At 43.7% G+C, this 21345-nt stretch overlaps 1 long non-coding RNA gene across 1 annotated transcript; it reads right to left on the bottom strand.

The window, feature by feature from the left end:
* Positions 1 to 6664: 6664 nt before the first annotated feature.
* LOC137473392 (uncharacterized) lies at positions 6665 to 20604 on the bottom strand. Its single transcript, XR_010998758.1, has 2 exons — positions 20467 to 20604; positions 6665 to 6880 (listed from the first exon to the last, which is right to left on the bottom strand). It is a non-coding gene; the product is annotated as an uncharacterized lncRNA (long non-coding RNA).
* Between the last annotated feature and the right edge of the window lie 741 nt (positions 20605 to 21345).

Genomic DNA, 21345 nt, shown 5'->3' with positions numbered 1-21345 from the left:
AATAACTGTTCTCTTTCTACATTCAAAGTTTTGAATATAAGAAGAATTCCCAATAAGACAACTTGCATCAATTTTTACTATATATTTTTCCTAATATTGCCTGACTTAAACTACAAAAAGCCTTTCTTGGGCTCCAGACAGAAGAGTTCATGAGCTGCTAGCATATCCCAGACCCAGTGGGCTTCACTAATTACTCATATCTACACACCTCCTCCTTTCAACTAACTAAACATTACCACAGACATGCTAAAGAAAGACACATTAAAGTGAAAAAGTTTATCTGTAGCACATGAAATCCAGGTTCACTAATACTCTGTTGTTCCGCAGCTGCTTTCTTTTACTCCTGGTTTCTTTGTATCGTATTTATTTTGGTCCACAAAAGAAACAAAAGTCCTTTCCTCCTTCTGAATTAATCCATAGAAATATGTGAGGACATAATACCTCCCAGTCTGCAATCAGATTTAGGCAAGAAGTCAGGATTTATAAAACTGGTGGCAAAATTTATGGCAGCACTTAAAAATAATAGAGTTTAATTGAAATGAGATATGCTAGGGTGGATTTCTTTTTCCCCTTATTATAGATTCATGGCCAGGCTGCTGTGGTAATTGAGGATTCATCTCCTTCTTATGACCTTCATCATAATTCTTTTTCTTTTGTTTATTGTTCAGACTGAGTTTTCTTTCCATCCTCCAGTTCATTTTACAGATTCTGATCTTATTAGCAGCCTGGAGAGACTTGTTTAATTCTTCTACATGTTAGGACCAAAGAAGGGAACTACTTAAAAAGAAAAACTGGGAGTACAAAGAAGGTTCAAAATGGGAGGGTTAGGAGGGGTGGAAACAGCACAACAACAATAATCACCATTAAATACAAACTTCATCACCAAGCAGAATTATTGAGGTATTACTCCAAGGAGGCTTCTCTTACCCCAGTAGTTCTGCCTTTCCTTACTTGATCTGGAAAAGAGTTTATAATTGAATTTTCAGGGGCACTTGCAGATCTAAATTTCCTGTGTAATAACTTTAGGTCACATTGGGCCCCACAGGAATCCTTACATTACTAATTTGCCTAAAACCAGAAGTTATTTATGCCACAGACTCCCCTCTTTCCCCCATTTTCACTGCAAAATTTCACCCAGTTTACAGAGTGTTACGAGACTAAATGCTTATGTGCAAAGACAGAAAAAAAGCTATGTTGTAACCAGGGAAACGATAGATTTGCAGGTTTTATTTGACTATGATACAATTAAATTGAAAACCAGCATATTGTTACACATGGTTTCTCTGAAATTTAAATGAAGTTGTTTGCTTTGACTGCAAAAAGGCACAAATGATCATGTTTGCCATGCACTTAAACTCAGTGGCAGACAGTTGCTCTTGGCCAGTACTTAACTATTGTATAGGTATAAAGGTACAACTATTGTATAGGTAGAACTATTGTATAGGTATAAATATTGTATAGGTATAAGGTGACTTATGTCCTTTTTTCTGTACCATAGCTTTTGCATTTTTATCAGCTGTAATAGCTGTCATTTTTATAAAAATACAGGTTACAAGACCTCACATTTAAAGACTTCAGTAAAGAAAAATCTACCAAAAAAGTACAGCTCCAAACTTTCCTGCTATAAAGGTCCCTATAAACAAATATTGAGAAGTAACAAATCACCCTCTAATAGTATGTAATTAAAATCTTTCAAATGAAAAAGGTCACTTAACCATTTGGGAGAGGAACTGCTGTTATGTTTGGTTGTGCTTTCAAAGGAAAACATTTTGTGGTTTGTGACTTCTACAGAAAGTGTTTTGCTGATGTTCCCTCTCTGATATTTATGAGATTCATTTCTACCTCCTTTAGGCACTAATGCATGTAGGATCAATAGTTATTAAGAAAGACTTACTTGAGGATCGTTATTGAAGATATTTTTTTTTTCTTTTTTCAAAAAGTACCTGACATTTGAGGTTAAAATTTAATAACTGATGACCAAAAAACAGTGCTCTGCATTTGTTTCCTCTGCTTAAGGGTTTATCCATTTTCCAGCAATGTATTTTGGATGTGACTTCATGTGAAATCAGACTGAATATGCTTTGGGGGTGTCTCCAAATTGTAACAAATTAATTGGAAGTTAAAATCCCTTTAGAAGTTCATGGTTCTTGCAGTTATGTCGAGACTTTCCTCAGAAAATTAACTTCATGTCAGTAGTTTCCAAAGCAAGTCTTGATCACTCTGCAAAAAGCACTGCAACTGTCAGTCCTGTAAGCTTGTCTTTGGGCATCAGAACTCAAACACACAAGTCATATATTTTGTTCCCGGAACATCACCAAAAAGACAAGGATTGAACATGCTTGTTGTGTCCTGAGGAAGGACACAGTTGTCCTCATCAAGGTCTGACATCACACATCATATAATGCCTGATCCTTCAGGTGTCCACTAGGATTGACTACTCCTATGTGTTAGGATTAAATTTCAAGAAGTAATGAGAAATAGGGGAGAATAATGGGACTAACTGGAGAACAGGAGAATGCATTAAATTTTCTGCCTATAGCCCACATGCTCGGGGGGGCTGGCTGACTTCTTCACTTTGCTTAGTTCACTTTGCTTCTTCACTTTGCTTAGTTCATTCTGCTCTCACAGAGGAGCTGGGAGTGGCCACACTTATAGACTTGCATGATCCCTTCTGGAAGCTTCCCTCCTTCAGCTATTAAATACCATAGCTAAGTATAACATTTGTTTTGGAAAAAATCCTCACCTGGCAGGAGCAGTAATTTTACTTCTTTATAGATCTCATGACCTTATAATTATCAGAGTTATAGCAAACTAACTACCACCCCACAACGCACCCAACATGTCAGTGCTCAGCAAAACATCCTGGGTTAGGAACATTGTAAACAAATAAATGCATAGTCCTATAACAGCTTTATCTCATCTACTTTAGACTTAATCACATATTACTCATTTGGTTTGCTTCTGCAAGCATCACAGGGGAAGGAATTTAAAGAATATATTCTATAGAAAATTAAGGTCATTAAAAACCTGAAAATTCTTTTAGTCAAGAAATTTCATTTTATTGCAGCTGTTTCACACATGGGATTTTCTTACTTACATGGACAATATATGATAGAATATTTTCAATAAAAGTAAATCAATTACTTGTATCCATATTTATATGCTCTTCTCCATTGTTTTAAAATATGGATGATAAGCCTAGGATGTAGTTCAATATGTGCAACTTTTAACCCAGGAAACTTAAAAAAAAAACCGACTATTTATCTCTTTTTGTTCCATCTATCTTAATTTCCTGAACTTACCCCATCTATAAAAGCTGAGCAGCTAGAAAATACAGCAGGTGACAATTGGAAATATTTTATAATTATAACAGGACATATGCCACAGCAAGTCAAGCATTAAGCACTTTATGGATTTTCTTTTTCTTTAGGTAATTCCGTTGCTCTGGAGTAGACAGAGGATTTTGGTTTTATTAAGAAGAGCAAATAATTTTGCTGTTTGGATCACTGATGTGATCCAATTTGTTTTTTATATTATCAAATTTGATTATTTTGTTATTATTTATGTGTCTTTTATTGTCCATCAATACCTTCAGGAAAACAGAGCTCAAATAATTTAACATTTTAATTTAATAGAGAGGAACAAAGTCATTGCCTAATCAGGACTACCTAGATACAAACATCTGAGTGAAAAATGTCCAAACTTCCAAAACAGGGTTAGTTTAGTTGAAGGATGATCAGAGTTTTGACATACTTCTCCTTTTACCAATGTGTCCTTAATAAGGCAGATATCAAGACTGCCACCTGGCCAACACATTTTTGAGTTGGGCATGATATCTGCATGCAGAGAAAGCTCCCAGTCACTGAGTGACAGCAGATATTGCAGCCACTCATCCTAAAAGAAAACACATTTTCAGTTAATACCCACAAGTGCTCTGCTAACAGGAATTTCCAAAATCTGTATTATGATGACTTCAACATGCTTTATTGACCTATTTTATTTCTTTATTGGAACATGGCTAGAAGAAGTTGGTATGTTTTATATAATGCCCTGACCTTCCCCTAAGCTTGGCAAAATCTCAGGCACAGCTGAAAGTCTGGATGTCATGTTAAAATAGAGTTTGAAAATGCTTTTGAAAAATCATTCTCTGGCTAAAGGTCACTGAATAGTGAATACTGTTTAAATTAGATAAAGGGACTGGGAATTAAGATTATTCACCTTTGGCTGTTTTCCTTCTTCACAGAATGTGAGGGCAATTAATAATGCCAAGAGCTTATAGTATTTATTGATGCAAAGTGCTTAGCAGAAAGAAATGCATACCCATTTTATTTCCAAGATAAAACATAGTGGACTGAACATGTTTACTGTTCTGCCTGCACAGGATATCATCTTGTTCCTTCATGATTTTTGAAAACACTACATTCACAACTTTCCTGAAGAAAACAAACACAATCCAAATTCCTCCTGCATAATTATCTTGGAATAATAGAATAGTTTGGCTTAGAAAGGAGTTTTAAAGGTTACCTACTCCAACTTCTCAGCAATGAGCTGGGACACCTTTCTCTGGTGTGAAAGGCCCATCCAACCTGGTCTGAACACTTCCAGGGATGGGTCATCCACAACTTCCGTGGGCAACCTGTGCCAATGTTTTATGACCCTCATCGTAAAAATGTTTTTCAAATATCTAATCTAAACCTCTTTCAGTTTAAAGCCTAAACTTTGATTGCTCTGTGCACACTGCCTGGGTCTTACACTCATGTATGTGCTTGTTGGAGCAAGAGAGGCAGGAGCTGCAGAATTCAATGTTACTGTAATGCTTCCCTCAGGCACACACTCAGAATAAGAGATCAGAATGAGAAAAAGGATGGAGCACAAGAAATAACAAAGGTGGTAATGAAAACATTTGGTTGGCAAATTCACTTACAGCCCCTCAGTAACAATTCTTACAGAGGAAGCTGAAAAACTATAAAGCTGAATGTGTGAAAAAAGTAGTTGGGGAAGACTGGCTAGGAGAAAAGGGGTCAGAATAGCCAGGCACTTCAGGACTTTGGAATAGCAATGCCTTCCCTTTTCCCCACTCTCCTTCCAAGGTAGGCAATTGTTGTGGATTTTAATCTCTTGGTATGGTGTACTTGGACACATTGGGACACGCTGTGTAGCAAAGGTTACGTGGAAAAGAGTCTTGTAGCAGTCTGCTAGGAGTCCAGGACAAGTCTGTCTGTGGCTGTGTGCCTTTTCTATCCCAGACTCCATGCAAGCCCACAGGAGACACCAGATGTTTTCTATCTTCATCAAATATCTGAAACTGAACAAGAGAGAGACAATTTAATTGGAAGGAAGCAGGTAAGGAAAGCAGTGGAAGAAGTAACACCACACCCAATACCATACCTGACTAATTTGCTGTCTAGTGAATATCTGATCACTGTCATCTGAATATCTGATGAGCTTTATTCACAACTTTTGTACTAAAAAAAAAAAAAAACAGAACTAAAATAAAATTTGGCACAAAACAAAAAATTAAATTGGTATTTTCCTGTACAACATTAACCTAATCAGATCTTTCTTACACTAGAAGCCAAGTGATTCAATATATTTGGGATAAAAAAATAATCTAGTTAATAGTTTTAATTAACTGACAACAGGCAATCCCTTATTAATTTAGGAGTTGTGCAAAAGAAAGAGAAAGTGAGCAAATGAAATGAGAAGTGGAACAATTATTTCAGAGTACTAGCACAGATTTTTCCTATCATGCAAGTGTACTTAGTATACAACTAATCTGAATCTAGTCCTGAACGTCTACTTGTCTCATCCTGAGCAGACTAAAAATGAGTGAAAGGTATATGTCAGGTATACCTCTGCTAAAGTATATATCTGATTTGGCATCTTAAAAGAATAATAAACTTGTAACTTTAAAATATCAGGATATGAACTAGCTGTAAGGAAAGCATGGGGCTTTTAACAGAATAAAGCTTTACAATATAAGGATGTGCTTCACTGGGACTATTGCTATTTCCCACACCCCTCTCTTGCCTACACATTCTGGCCATCTGCACCTTAATGCTCAGACTGTGCTCAGAATGACTGAGAGTTGAGAGGAGATCCTCTCCAGATTTTACACTCTGGCAGGGGTTGAACACCAGCAGTATTTATTCTGTGTTTCTCACTAACTAATAGATATAAATAAGAGGCAATGACTGGAAAACTATTTTTAAAATATTAAGAGAACCAAGAAGAAAAAATACAGTTTCTGATGAGACGTTTCACACTATGGTTTGTCCCATTTACCATATCTCCTCTATTTTCTGATGTTCTTTGTCGTTATTCATGTTTGCTGAGCATGTACTTCCATAACATCCTACAGCTAGATTCTTTCAGTTGCACTTCCAAAACAAGTAGTTTCTTCAGCATAAAAGAAAAGAACAAGTGTCGGTCTTTTTAATGGATTCATACCAGGAGGAAAGGCAATACTATTTACTATTTATTTTGTCATCATAAGCAGAAACAGAAGTCTGAGCTGCATCTGTATTGCCAGGCTTGGCAGGAGTGCATACCTTCTCCCAGTTCTTCATTCTGCATCCCAAGTGATCCTTTACTCCTGAAATCCCATTTCTATACATAAAACACCTGCATACACCGTAGCTGATCCTAGTAGGTAGTCTAGATGTATCTTAGATAAAATCTTGAAGTATACAAACAGATAAATTTCATCAGGTAAATAAAATTTTATCTTACTTGGATTTGGGAAGTTGATCAAGAAAAATACAAGCATAATTAACAAATGTTAGCAACTTCTCTTTACTGATGAAGACCTTGGCTGTGACTGAAATTTCTCGGATGCTGACAAGACTTTTCAGATTATCAGGATTCCTCAGCCTGTAATCTGCAAGACATCAGGAAATCATTAATTTATCATTTTTAGTAAAACAACATAGAGACTCCTACAGATAAAAACAAGCCACCAAACAAACTCAAATTACAACTAAATTTTTTAAGTTAACTATTTTGCATACAGTGTCCAGGACTGACTGCAAATTTTTATCCATGACAGCTGGTCCTTAGATGGAGAATAACTGGGATACCCTAAAACTGGGTGACTACGCCAACCTTGCAGCATTTGGATGGCTCACTGATGCCTGCAGCTGAATGAGCACTGTCTTTAAGATATGAACAGGGAAAAGATTTCCTGAAACACATTAGAAAACTGCAGTGCCAACCCAGTAAGGTGGGGAAGATGTCAGAAAAACTGAAATACCAGGAAGGAAAGGAGTTTCAAACTGCAGCCCTCCCCTCTCCATATCCTGAGGGCTGGAGAAAGCATTGCACAGCTCATGCTCATCTGGTAGGAATAGTTTGCTTTTGCTGTAAGCAAATATAGCCAGTGGCCATATTTCAAGCAAAGCTAGAACATTTGATCCTGTAAACCTCAGTCTCACTGAGAACAACGAGCAGCAACTCTCGGTCCAGGAAAGACATTTTAATGAGGGGCAACCTGTGACCACAGGGCTCTGGCAGACATGCAGCAGCAGAGGAAAATTAGACAGCTGAAGCTGCTGCCACTCCCGGCCTTCCTCCCCCACCTCCCTAACAGATGTTGCCTGCCTCAAGGCAGGGATGTCTGTTCTACTCATGAATCAACTCCTAAATCATCCTACTTTAGCATATTAAGGTAACCTGACATCAAAGTTAGTTGACAAAGTTGGTATGGAGCCCATATAGGCAGTAACAGCTCTGGTGTGATGCTAATTCACCTCTGCATTCCTTACAAAGCCTGAGCTGACAGCTGAAAGAGCAGAATGGCAGTGGTTCATCCTGGAAGCAAGCCCCAGCAGAGGGGAGTGGTTTGGCTCTCTCTATTTACCTGCAGATTTCCTCCAGGCTTCAACTAGGTGAGCAGCTTGGGAGAGAATTCATAAGCACAGGGAGATTTAGGCTCCAGAATGATGCTGAGTCCTTCCTTTAAGCACAAACTCAGCCCTAAATATGTGTCCTTTTATGCTATAATTCAGTGTTTTGGTGGGTTTCTAAGGCTAATCAGAAATAATAAATATGATGCTTTCTAATTGATATCCACATATCACCTTGAGGTACAATAAGCATCTTCTAGATAAGTTATTTTTGCATAATATTTCAACTATAAATTCACAGATTATTTAAATTATTATGAGGCTATGTAAAATAACTGCTCCAGTAAGGGGTTTGTTTTTCAATTTGCATTTGTATGTACATGAGGTCTTCTTTATGCATGTAAGAGCTTGGGCAAAATTTGCATGATAATATGCAAACTTTCCTCTGCCTGTATTGTCTACTAACTCCTCCTTCAGCACAGATCCTTCTTTTAGTCTTTCCTTTCTAATCATTGCCTTTGGGACTATATTTTTATAAGTAGCTCAATTCAGAAGCCAGCCCAGACAGTTAGAGACAGGATACTGCCAGAAAACTAGTCAGTAATATAATGTAATTAAATTGGCACTCAGGGTGCTTTAGATTTAAATCTAATTGACCAACTAAATACACAAAGGTTAGGAGATGTGGATCTAACAGTGTCTGTATAAATCTTAAATGGATCCGGCATCAATGTGAAAATATACCAAATTAACAGTAATGTATAGAAAACAGATAAAGAAGCTGTGCTTCAACTCTGGAAAAGTTTTCCAGAGTGAGTTTTGCGACTTCTTTTCTAAGCCTCTGTATTGGGTTTGCATGGCCAAGTTTTGGAAGCGGAGGGGCTACAGGGGCTTCTATGAAAAACTGCAGAGGCTTTCCCCATGTCTGACAGAACCAGTGCCGGCTGATTCCAGGATGAACCCACCACTGGACAAAGCAAAGCCCATCAGAGGTGGTGGTAATGCCTCTGGAATAACATATGTAAGAAGGAGATTAAAAAAAATGTACAGTGAAGAGAGGAGTAAGAAGATATGAGAGGAACAGCTCTGTAGACACCAAGGTCAGTGCAGAAGGAGGAGCAGGAGGTTCTCCAGGTAACAGAGCTGAGAGTCCCCCATGTGGTGCAGCCATGGTGAAGCAGCTGTGCCCTGCAGCCCATGGAGATACATGGGGATGCAGAGATCCACCTGTAGCTTGTGGAGGAGACCAGGCTGAAGCAGGTGGATGAGCAAAGGATGCTGGTGACCCAAAGGGAAGCGTGTGTTGGAGCAGGTTTCTGGCAGGGACCTATGGGCCCATGGAGACAGAAGCCCACATTAGAGCAGATTTCCTGGTGGGACTTGAGACTCTGTGGTGGACCCATGCTGAGCAGCCTATTCCTGAAGGACTTCACTCCATGGAAGAGTGGCTCACATTGGAGCAGTAGTAAAGAACTATAGACCAAGAAGAACGCACTTTGGAGAACTTCATGGAGAACACTTTCTGATGGGAGGGACCCAGAGCAAGGACTCTGCTCCCTGAGCAGCATCAGGAGGAATGTGTGATTGATAGACCATAACCCCCACTCCTTGTCTCCCTGCCCAGCTTGTAGAGGAGGAGGTAGAACATGGGCAGAAAGAAGGGTTGGGGGGAGGATATTTTTAAGATTTTATTTCTTATTGTCCTGCTCTGATTTGATTGGTAATAAATGCAACTAATTTCCCTAAGTCAAGTCTGTGTTGCTTGTCACAGTAATCAGCAACTGATTTCTCCTTGACCTTATCTCAGCTCATTAATCCTTTGTTATATTTTCTCTCCTCTTTCGAGTTGTGGAGGGGACCTGGTGTCCAGCCAAAGTCAACCCACTACAGTCCTTTGACACTGGTAGCTCTTGGGAAACCACACTGAGTTAGACTGACCACTGCCTTGTAAAATATTTCAACACCTGAAACATGTTGGATGTGGAACAAACAACAACTTCTTCACTTCCATCCTGCCTGAAAACTCCCTGTGCTTTTAAATGGGTGAGCTGGAGCCATTTGCCCAGAATTTCTACTCCCAGGAACAAGGAGGTGGCAAGAGTTCTGGTCTTCGTGGCTATAAAAAAACTCAAGATCCACCTCTGTCTCAGTATGAATCAAACTGAAAAAATAATTTTTTAGCTATCCCAGGCAGTGTATACCTGCTGAACTTTAAAAGGAATATTCTGAAAGCAAGATGCTGTTCTTTACTCATATCTATCTGAACAACAGCCAAAAAAGTAATCCTAGAAAAGACAGCCATCCCCTGCAAAAGAGGAGGTAAATTGTTTTAGTGGGGGAAAACCAAACACCATTAGGATATTGAAGTATGTGGAACTGATATACAGACAACAAAAACCTGAGCACATTGAACTCAAATTCTGCTCCTTAAAGAGTTCCTGTCCTATGTGGGCACAATACTAAGGATAAAATTATTTATAACATATAATAAAAAGCACAACTCAGGTCCTTCTAAAAAGCTAGTGATATTGATCTTAGGTTCCCTATACAAGACAATATTTGTTGCTTTCCTACAACATTATTCTTTTCCTTCTCTACCAGACCTACTATCAAATAACTCAGTTCCTCTTTTTATTCTCACTTTCCAAACACTCTCAGCATTTCAGTTACACTAAGATCATCAGATTTCATTGGAAAGATGAGCAGACATCATAAGTCTGAGAGCATTTACTAGCGTCAACAAGAAACACTGTCTTCCTTTAGACCAGTTCAATATTAAGTTTCATGTATTTATTGCCACTTCTAGTGATCACATGCCAGAGCTTTCAATAAGCCATTATAATGAAGTGTTTACTGGAAAGTGGCAACAGTAAATGAGTTAAAATATGTCCAAAGAGAACATTCAATATTCAAACCCCTCCTCCTATCTAAGGATTGCTAGAAGAGCAAAACAAGTATTTCTTTCCCTTTTTCCATCTAAGAAAAAAACTCCCAATAGGCTTCAAACAAAGCTCAACAAAGCTCAGAGGAAGCATTAGCAAAGGAACATCATCCAGCAGAGCTAGGATAATCCTGCAATTATTATTCTGATCTGGAATTCCCAGGAGGTTGACCTTAACCTTGTTCAAGAAATACTCTTGAATCAAGTAGCCATTTGCTTCCTATAGAAAAAAAAAAAAAAAACAAACCTCAACAAGCTATGATTAGATGCAATGGCACAAGAAAATTTCTAGCTGTCATCCCCAAACATTGCTCCTAAGAAAGTTTTTGTGTTTACATTTCTCTGATCCCTTCTTGGATCAAGCAGGGGTTTGTGCTGGTTAGTTGATTGGTTATGGGCTCCTGCTCCCACTTTGTTTCTCCCATATTGTTGACTAGGCTTGTTTGTAATTCTGATGCAAACCACAGCACTATGCCAAAGCTCAACATGTCAGGGATCTGCCTTCAGCTATAATTATATGCTCACCTTTGTGCTCACCACTTTCAAGGGCAGCAGCTGCTATAAATTACCACAGGTAGGAAAAAAAAAAAACAAGTCACAGAACAATAACAGCATTCTTGAAGGGGCACCAAACAAGATACAAGTTTGCCCACTGACATTTTCTTCCTGTATAACCCAGACCAGGAGGTAAAAACAATGGCTGGCTAACAAGAGAGCATACAGGGAAAAGGTTTCCATGAATAATGCACGAGAAGAGCAGTGTGTGGACAAGCAATACAGGAAAAACACACCAAGATGACCAGTAAGTTACAGGGGTCATGCAAGGAATGACCAGATGGTAGTCAGAGAAATTATTTTCTAAAAAAAAAAGTAATTTTGTTAACTAAGAATCCTTCCAAAGTGTCAGAAGCTTTCTGCTCCCTATGTATTTCCTTCAGAGGTAGAAAATACAAATCTACTGATGTTCTTACTTTGTTATTAACATAAATAAGTGTTTTGATAATCTTGCCATGTTACTTTCCTTAAGGGCCCCCATCAAAACAGACAACTAAAGAAAAAGGAAAAGAGAAAAGAAAGGGGAGCACTTGATCCGTGGTTCTCAGGCAGATCTGGAGTAGAGGATTCCCTGTCTGTGACAACAGCACAAGCAGTGGCAGGTCAGCATATGGTGCCGCGGCTGCTCTTTACTTTTGTCTGCCCTGATCAGCTCCCAAATGCCTGGCTTGGGCATCTCAGCTTTTCGTCAGGGCCGGGGCTCAGCGCAGTTTCCGGGCGCTTTTGCTGTCACGCTCCGGGGTGGGCTGTTGGCCGTGCTTTGCCGTCGGCGCGAGGGAAGAAACAAAGAGGCAGGGAATTCGTCCAAATCCGTCCGCGTGGAGGCTGGATGCTTTATTGGCTGCGAGAGCTGCGATGGAAAAGCTGCAGCCGATCCCAGCTTCGCACGGACGCAAATGGCCTCGAGCATGCCGAGGAGTGGGATCAAATAGGGAAGGGACAGGGCGGACGGGGAGCCCTCCCGCCCAATGGGTACAGACATCGCGGTGATGACGTGTACTACAGCGACCAATGGGAACACGGCAGGGGCGGACACAAGACTTTGGGGTGAGTGGGACCGCGAGAACGGGGAGACGGGCACGGAAACCACAGGAGTAGGGAAAAACTCGGGGGATGCACGAGGGTACAGAGAACTGGAAAACTAACAAAGAAAAAACCCATAATGTGAACCCAAACCTGGGATGCAACAATTCCCCTCTTTAAATAATATAAAAAAGACAGTTGTTTCTGTTTGGATTCTTGCACAGTGGCCTCTTCTCTTAGCTTCTTCTGCTGCTGTGACAGCTTTGTAGATGGAAAGGGCTTGGGGATGGTACTGGAGCTGCTTTTTCCCTGGGTGTTTGGGGATAGGGGAACTGGGACAACAACTTTATTATAAACACGACCTGGAGACATACACGGTCTGAGGTAGATGTGGGAAAAGTGCTTTTTAGGGAGATGTTGAGTCTCTCCCTTTTCTGCAGCGCCTGCGATTGGATGCAACCCCTTGGTTGGTGGGATCATCGGTTGCATCCACTGGCACTGTATTCCTCCGACTCACTGACTGTCCTGGTGTGTAAGGTTTGACATGCCTCCTGGGGATCCACTTGACTCCTGAGGGCATGGATACGCAGGCATATCCCCGTCCCCAAGTCAAGAGTGGGAATGGACCCTGGATTTCTTTAGAGTCTGGATCCCTCACTAATACTGGAGGCTTCTCCTCTGGCTGGAGCTCCTGATGTTGTTTGAAATGTCTCAGGGCTGGCGGTTCTTGACTGTCAAAAGAGCAGTTTAGGAAATTGATGGTAAACAAGGCCTTGCAGAGCCTCTCGTGCGGTGACAGCACTCGCACATCTCCCCGCTGCTTCCGGAGGACCTGTTCCAGCATCTGGTGAGTCCTCTCTATTATGGCCTGGCCGGTGGGGGAGTGAGGAATCCCGGTATTATGCTGGACCCCCCATTCCTGCAGGAAGTTACTGAGCACCCTGGAAGTATATGCTGGACCATTATCAGTTTTTATTGTGGCTGGGACCCCCAAAGTAGCAAAGGCGTGTATGAGGTGTTTTTTCACGTCTGTGGCTCTTTCTCCTATGTGGGCTGAGGCAAAAACTGCTCCCGAGAAGGTGTCCACGGTTACATGGACATACTTGAGTTTCCCAAATTCAGGGACTTTGGTGACGTCCATCTGCCATACCTCACAACTGCGGAGACCTCTGGGATTCACACCTGCTCCCAGTGTTGGTAGAGCTGCCTCCTGACAGTTGGGGCATGAGGCTACAACTTCCCTGGCTTGGTCACGCCGCAGATGGAACTGGCCTACCAGACCTGGGGCATTTTGATGGAACTGCTGATGGCTGAACCTGGCCTGCTCGACTATGTTTGGCTGGCCTCCCAGCTGTACTGGAGCTGCCAAGGCGTCTGCTCTGCGGTTCCCTTCGGCAATAAAGCCTGGGAGATCCGTGTGTGACCTCACATGTACCACATAAAAGGGATGCTCACGGTTAGAAGCCAGGTGTACTAATTCTGTGAGCAACCTGAAGATGACTTGATTTGGGACGTCTTTTACAATTGCATGTTCAGTTCTAGACATTGCTCCTGCCACATATGCCGAATCTGTGACTAGATTAAAAGGTTGATCGAATTTTTTAAAAGCCCTCACGACAACATCCAACTCAGCTACTTGTGGGGAACCTTCCACCACTTTAACGTCTGATTCCTACAACTGAGTCGCTGGGTCTTTCCAAGTCACTACTAACTTGTGGGACTTCCCTGACCCATCTGTGAACACTGTCAGTGCTTTGAGTGGCTTTTTACTTTGCAATTCTCTCGGCAACAATTTGAATTCTGTATTGAACAGATGATGGCCAGGATGCCCAATTTGAATTTGGCCTGAGAAGCTGTCTAGAGCAAACTGCAAATTTTCATTTTGTCTGAGAAGGTGTTCAAAGGTCTCCTTGGTCATTTTCCCCATGGATGTTTTGATGGGGAGGTGGATACATGTGAAGTCACAACCCGCTAGTACTTGCAGACGAGCCCTGGCCTGTATTATGAGCTGTGCCATCAGCTCTTGTGGCTTGGTGATACTTTTGGACTGTCTGTGGCCAAGGAACATCCACTCTATTATCAAGAGGGGGTCCTGTTGGCCCTTGTCCCACTGGAATATTATACCGTATAAATGGGGTAACTCACCTAAGATGATGAAGCAGAAAGTCAGCCCTGGTTGACAGCGATGGGCTTGCCTACTCGCGATGGTGGTTTGGACCTTCTCAAGTGTGGCTCTGGCATCCCGGGTCAGGACTCTTGGGGAACTTAAACCCTCATCCCCCTCCCTTTCTGCTAACAAGTCAAAAAGAGGGGATAATTCTCTCGTGGTGAGTCCCAGCCATGGCCTGATCCAATTTAGTGATCCGCACAAGCGCTGGATGTCATTCAGTGTCTTGGGGTTGCTACTTATCTGAATTTGTTGAGGCCTAATCGTTCGGTTATTAATTTCTAGGCCCAGGTACTTCCAGGGTGGCAGTAACTGTACCTTCTCTTTTTGTAGTTCGAATCTGACCACCGACAAGGCCCTAACAGTGTCCTCCAGAGCTGCTTGTAGGACCTCGCTGTCAGGGGCACAAATCAGCACGTCATTCATGTAATGATAGAAAATACAGGATGTCCACTTGGCACACATTGGGGACAGAACCCTGGCAACATACCACTGGCATATAGTGGGGGAACATTTTAGCCCCTGAGGTAGTACTGTCCAGTGGTAACGCTTCATAGGGGCTTCCCTGTTGATGGAGGGTACAGAGAAGGCAAAACAAGGAGCATCATCTGGATGGAGCGGGATTCGAAAGAAGCAATCTTTAATGTCAATTACGGCTAAATTATAATTTTGGGGTAGCATAGATGGAGATGGCATACCCAGTTGGAGAGAGCCCAGATTTTCTATGGCTTCGTTAATTTTCCTTAGGTCATGGAGGAGTCGGCACCTGTCCTTCCCTGTTTTTTTAATTACAAACACCGGAGAGTTCCAGGGGCTGTTAGTTTCGACTATATGTCCTTTTGTTAATTGTGAGCGCCTGTAGTTTTTGTTTACTTAGCAGCCACTGCTCCACCCAGACAGGCTTATCAGTGAGCCATGTTAATTTCTGTGTGGGGCGCTCTTCAGTGGCTGCACCTAAAAATGTTGGGGGGCCGGAAATTCCAATTTGGCTCCCCACTGGGACGTGGCGTCTCTCCCCCATAGTGTAAATTTACAATCGATCACGAACGGACGTACTGAGGCTAGCAGTCCGTTCGGACCCTTAATTGGATAATATTTTTTGATTGCTTTGCTGGCTGGGGCCCACCTAGTCCTAAGACTGGCGTGGCCACGCTTTGCATCTCCCAGTGTGACGGCCACTTATGTGGTGGGATGACCGTCACGTCTGCCCCTGTGTCCAACATCCCCTGAAGGTATGCAGAATGCCCCTCGCACTTGAGTTTACACCATACGAGGGGTTTTTCCTCTCCCAACTTCCCAGCATAAAAGACTGAGAGTTCCAGGTCATTACACAGAGCACGAGGAATAGGAATTGCCTGTGCAATAACCTGGCCCTTAGGCAGGAAGAGGGGGGGATGGACACAGCGTGCCATGAGATAGAAGAGCCTCGGATTAAGGGTGAAAATTACCGGAGGAACCTCCATCTCCAGTGGGGTGCTTTTTGTGTCTCCGACCACGAGGTACGTGCAGTTCAGAAGGTCCTCCTTCCTCCTGGTTTCACAGCAGCAGATGTGTGATAGAAGCTCTGCATCTGCTATGAAGAAATGCCAGTCCTGGGAACGAAAGTGGACAGAATTGGTGAGTTGGAGCCAATAAGGCTCCCCGATGTCAGTAGCTGAGAGGCAGCCGCTTACAGATGGGACTAGATGGTGTATCACGGCTCCTCTCGCGGCACCACGACTTGCCTCATTTTTATAAGCATGCGAGGCAAGTGCGCGTTCCTTTCCTAGTTTTTTGGGATTGTGGGGTTCCCGTCTTTCCTCCCTCCTCCCACAGCCCCGGGTGGTATAGTCCTTAGAAGTGGGCAGTGATCCTGAAAATGTCCCTCCTGATGGCAGTGGAAGCACCGGCGTGTGGATGGAAGTCACTTCGGAGCTGACTTCCTTGGAGGAGCAACAGCAGATGCGACCAGCTTGTCTTTAGGTCTCTTTGGGGCCTCCTCTTCTAGCAGGTGTGATTTCAGGGTGCACTCCTCGATGATCTGGTCAAGGGTCGGCGCTGGTGAGGCCGGCAGCGACAGGATGATTCTTTTGCACATGGTGTTGGCGTTCATGTGCACCACTTCTAGGACTAGCCTGTCTCGGTGTTCAGGTCTCTCCACCCGTCTCTCGACTGCTGCCCGGACCCGGTCTATGAAATCTACAAAAGGCTCTGCGACACCTTGTTTAATCGCTGTATAGGGAACCATCGGGTCCTTGGTGGGCATGCCCAGGAACGCACGCTCTGCTGCACCCCTGGACATGTCCAGCACGGCCGTTGGAATTCCCCAAGCTTGAAGTTGCCCTTCACTCCATTCTCCTTCACCCACAAGATGGTCCAAAGTGATCGGTTCTTCCGCGAAATCCAGGCTGTAAGGCCCTTCTAGGATTTCGGGAAGCAGGTCTGCTGCCAGTTTCTTCCACCTCCTCTCCCACAGGGTGTATTCTGATGGGAGAAGCAGGCAGCTAAACAGACGCTTAAGGTCTGCTGGCACTACGGTTCTAGACGTTAAAGTCGCTTTTAAAATGCCTTTAAAAAAGGGGCTTTTTTGTCCAAAATCACGTGATGTTTTGCAGACCTCTTTTATGGATTCATAGGGAAGGGGTGTCCTCGTAGGGTTTTCTCCTCCCCTGGCATAGGAGGCTGGAGTGCAGAGTGACTGCTCGACTTCATAGATTGGGCCCCGTCCCCTCCCCTCTCCCCTACTCCCCCCTCCCCCCCTGGGTATCTGAGGAGCAGGAGGACATGGGGGCGGGGTACAAGGGACAGGGCGGGGAGAATCTTCTCCCTGGGACAGCGGGGCAGAGGTGACAGAGCCCTCCCTGTTGGGGGAGGGTGGGGCTGATGTTGCGGCAGGCAGGACATGGGAGAAGGGAACCCCCACCCAAGGTGGAACAGGGGGAGGGGTGGCAACCCGATGCCTGGAGTGGGCGATGCCCACACCCACAGGGAAGCAGGAGGGGGTGGGGTCAAAGGTGGGGATACAGGGAACAAAGGAGACAAAGGGATTATGGGAAGAAGAAACCTCTCTATGTGGCCGCCCTCCATCTTGGGAAGACAGAGGCCCTAGCCACGTGGCTGTGGCTTCCTCAGGGGGACAAAGAAAGGGATTCAGGGGAGCAGAGCAGCGCAGGGTAGCGCCAGAACTAGGATTTCTAACTGGGAAAAAGGGATTGGAAAAGGGGTTTGGGATTAGTTCCTCAGCAAAGTAGCTAATTCCACCAAGGCGGGGGTGCCGGGATGGCTCGGGGGAGCCAGGAGCACGGTCCACGTCTGTGGAGGTGCCCTGCGCCTCAGAGCGGCGGAGCACTCCCCTCTGCCTACCCGGTTTAGGGGAAAAAGGGGTAGGAGAGGATGGGGAAATGGATTCAGAGGAAACAACAGTTTTGCCCGATGGCTCTTTCCTTTCCTTGGCCGCTTCTTGCGCAGACCCCGCTTTTATAACCTCTGAGATCAGCAAATGGAGCTTTGGGAAGCAATCTTTCACAGAAGGATCCCTGTTGATTCCCTCTGCTAACCTTGCTCCTACTTGCTCCCAGAACTCTGTTCTGTGAGCATCCTCTGCGGTTACATGTGGAAAGGAAAAGCAGAGCCATCGTACAAACTGCTTGACTGAATTTTTGGGGTAGGGATGTTTTACCAATAAAATCCCCTTAATTTGGGTATAGAATTCCCTTTGTTGGGTAGATAGCGTGGTCCCCATGCTATTTCTACCCACAGCCTCACCCCTGGTGCAGAAAAGGCGAAAGAAAAAAACCAAAAAATGCGAAAGACCCCGGCGGCCCGCCGCACATGCTGCGCGCTGCGTGGTCCGTACCCCCAGAAACGCGGCAGAGCCCACCCACGTGAAGTATCAGCCGGGTACCCCCCGCGGTTAATCACTCACCAAACCGGAATCTTCGCAAATAAAAGCTGCTACCAGGGTCTTCTCTTCCGGGAAGCGTCCGTTTTTCGGCTTTCCGTAGCCGTGAATGGTTGTGCTTCCAGTCCCACGCGGGAAAACACAGCGTGTTTTCCTGTGGGTGGCGGAGACGTCACTGACTTACTTCGGGGGGGCACTTGCTCCCGTTTTCAGTCCAGCACGGAGCACTTTTCCGTCGTGGACCGTGACCCTGCGGTGGCGGCAGCGGTTTTCCGCGAGGATCGCGCTCGCTCGTCTCGGCAGCGGCACTCGCTGGTCGGCGGCGCGGCTTCGCGGCGGCGTCGCTCTCTCTGCGCGGCTCCCGGGTGCTCTGTGGTGACTCTCTGCCTGCTCCACAGCCTTGAGCTGGCCGTAGCCCCACGTTGGGCGCCACTTGCGGCTGCTCTTTACTTTTGTCTGGCTCGATCAGCTCCCAAATGCCTGGCTTGGGCGTCTCAGCTTTTCGTCAGGGCCGGGGCTCAGCGCAGTTTCCGGGCGCTTTTGCTGTCACGCTCCGGGGTGGGCTGTTGGCCGCGCTTTGCTGTCGGCGCGAGGGAAGAAACAAAGAGGCAGGGAATTCGTCCAAATCCGTCCGCGTGGAGGCTGGATGCTTTATTGGCTGCGAGAGCTGCGATGGAAAAGCTGCAGCCGATCCCAGCTTCGCACGGACGCAAATGGCCTCGAGCATGCCGAGGAGTGGGATCAAATAGGGAAGGGACAGGGCGGACGGGGAGCCCTCCCGCCCAATGGGTACAGACATCGCGGTGATGACGTGTACTACAGCGACCAATGGGAACACGGCAGGGGCGGACACAAGACTTTGGGGTGAGTGGGACCGCGAGAACGGGGAGACGGGCACGGAAACCACAGGAGTAGGGAAAAACTCGGGGGATGCACGAGGGTACAGAGAACTGGAAAACTAACAAAGAAAAAACCCATAATGTGAACCCAAACCTGGGATGCAACATGGTGCCACCCATCTCATGCACTATTCCCAAGCACTTTTTCCAGCCTGATTCAGTCTTTGGACTAACAGATCGATACTGATACTATCAAAAATATTCATGCAGGATTTCTGAAGGAAGCTGATGTCCACTGACAAGATCAACTTCACTGGTAGTTGAGAAAAGACTACATCCCACCATTTCCAGACCTACAAAGAATTGAGTCCTGTAAAAAACAAATAGAATTTCATTCTTATAAGTAATATTGGCACATAACAACCTCGTGTCTAGTTTGGCTGTCAGCTGTACATCTTGGTTTCCTTTCTTTGAACACTGATGTGGAAGTCTTGGTAGTGGAAATCCAAAAGCTCCTAAAGCAAGCAGTGCAGGCTAAAAGAAAAAAATTTTTTCCAGACAGAGCTGCACTTCAGCAGAGACTTGGAAGTTTACCTTTTGAATTGTGGATTCCTGATTTCTAATACTAATTCCATCAGCAGCATTCTGACCAAGAAAATTACTTCCTACAAAACACACATAAATTTAAGGTTCTAGGAAGGCCAGGTATTAGTAGATTGCAAACCTGTTCCATTTTCTTAAAGCTAACTATTCTCTGACCCTTCTCTTACAGTACTGTAAATCAGGAATCATTTCAGTGAATTCCCATGAGTTACAGGCATCTAAGACAGAGACAGTGTGAAGGTAATCTTTATTGCTAAACAACCCCATCTTCTATCCTTGCAAAATAAAAAGCAGCTTCAGGTGTCTTTTGCCCACTTAACAAAAATATACTCTCAAAGAGGCTTTCAATCACTGTCTTCAAGTACAAAAACAATTAAAGTTATTTCAGAACTGCCTTTGGTGAATTAGGTAGGTAGGTAAGAAAAGCAGCCTCAGCAGTGTATCCTTCCTTGTGAGCTCTGCAGTAGAGGGAGATAACAAAAGTTTCCATTTCCTAATATTCTATCTATTTCTGACCCCAATCTTGTGATTTCAGGTGATGTCCATTGCAGGCTACTGAAATAAAGCCTTAATGGGACCTTACGTGAGGCTTACCAAAAATAGCTGTTACCTACTTCATCAGGAGCTATCACAAAAGATGTATTAGGACAAAAGCCCATCCTGCTGTAATTGATGATGAATTGTTGATAATTGAAGAACAAAGCATGTTTCTTCCTTGAAGTGTCTCTGAGATGCAAGCAGGAAAGGTGAAGAGAGAAACAGAACACTTTTTAAAAAATTAAACACATTAGAAGTAATTATACTTAATTCAAGGATATAACCACCTCAAAAGTGATAAAAATTAACATGAATATGACAATATGCACAAATCAATTGTGTTGCTTTGTCTGCAAGATCCCTATGTCAACATGCCAAAGAAGCTTTCCTGCATTTTGTATTACTTCTTTCTTTGAAATGTCAAACATTTTCCTCAAAAGCATGAGGACTATAAAACAGTAGCATCTCACACAGGTGAGATGTTCATACTCAAACTGATTCATTTCTCGCAATATTTCTAACAATATCCCAAGACCTTTGGAACCTCACTGGTTTTATACATAGACAAATCCACTGTATGGTAAGGCACAACCACAAATTTTCTGGACTAAGCATTCTCAACCAGTGATGTTCCTACTGCACTCCCTCTTGTGACAGTGCAATATCAAGGGAGAAAAGATGAAGGAAGAGAAGGAGCCAATGGACATTAATCCATCATCCTTCAAGAACAATAAACAGTTTTGTATAAAGCTGAGCCTCTAACTATCCAGATATTTAATCTCTGTATCAGAGCCATATCAATGAGAACAAACCAGGGTACAAAAACAATGAATTTTGCTAGACTTGGTGTGTATGAGCTCCAACTGCCTAGGGGTTACAAATCCAAAGCAATGAGGGAGCCAAGCTGAGGGCAAGTAAAAGTGGTTTTCCTGTGACCTAAAGACTCCCTGAAAAGC

The sequence above is a fragment of the Anomalospiza imberbis genome, chromosome 4 (genome assembly GCF_031753505.1).
Source record: "Anomalospiza imberbis isolate Cuckoo-Finch-1a 21T00152 chromosome 4, ASM3175350v1, whole genome shotgun sequence".
NCBI lineage: Eukaryota > Metazoa > Chordata > Aves > Passeriformes > Viduidae > Anomalospiza > Anomalospiza imberbis.
Note: the sequence above shows the minus strand (reverse complement) of the source record. Positions and strands in the feature narration are given on the sequence as shown.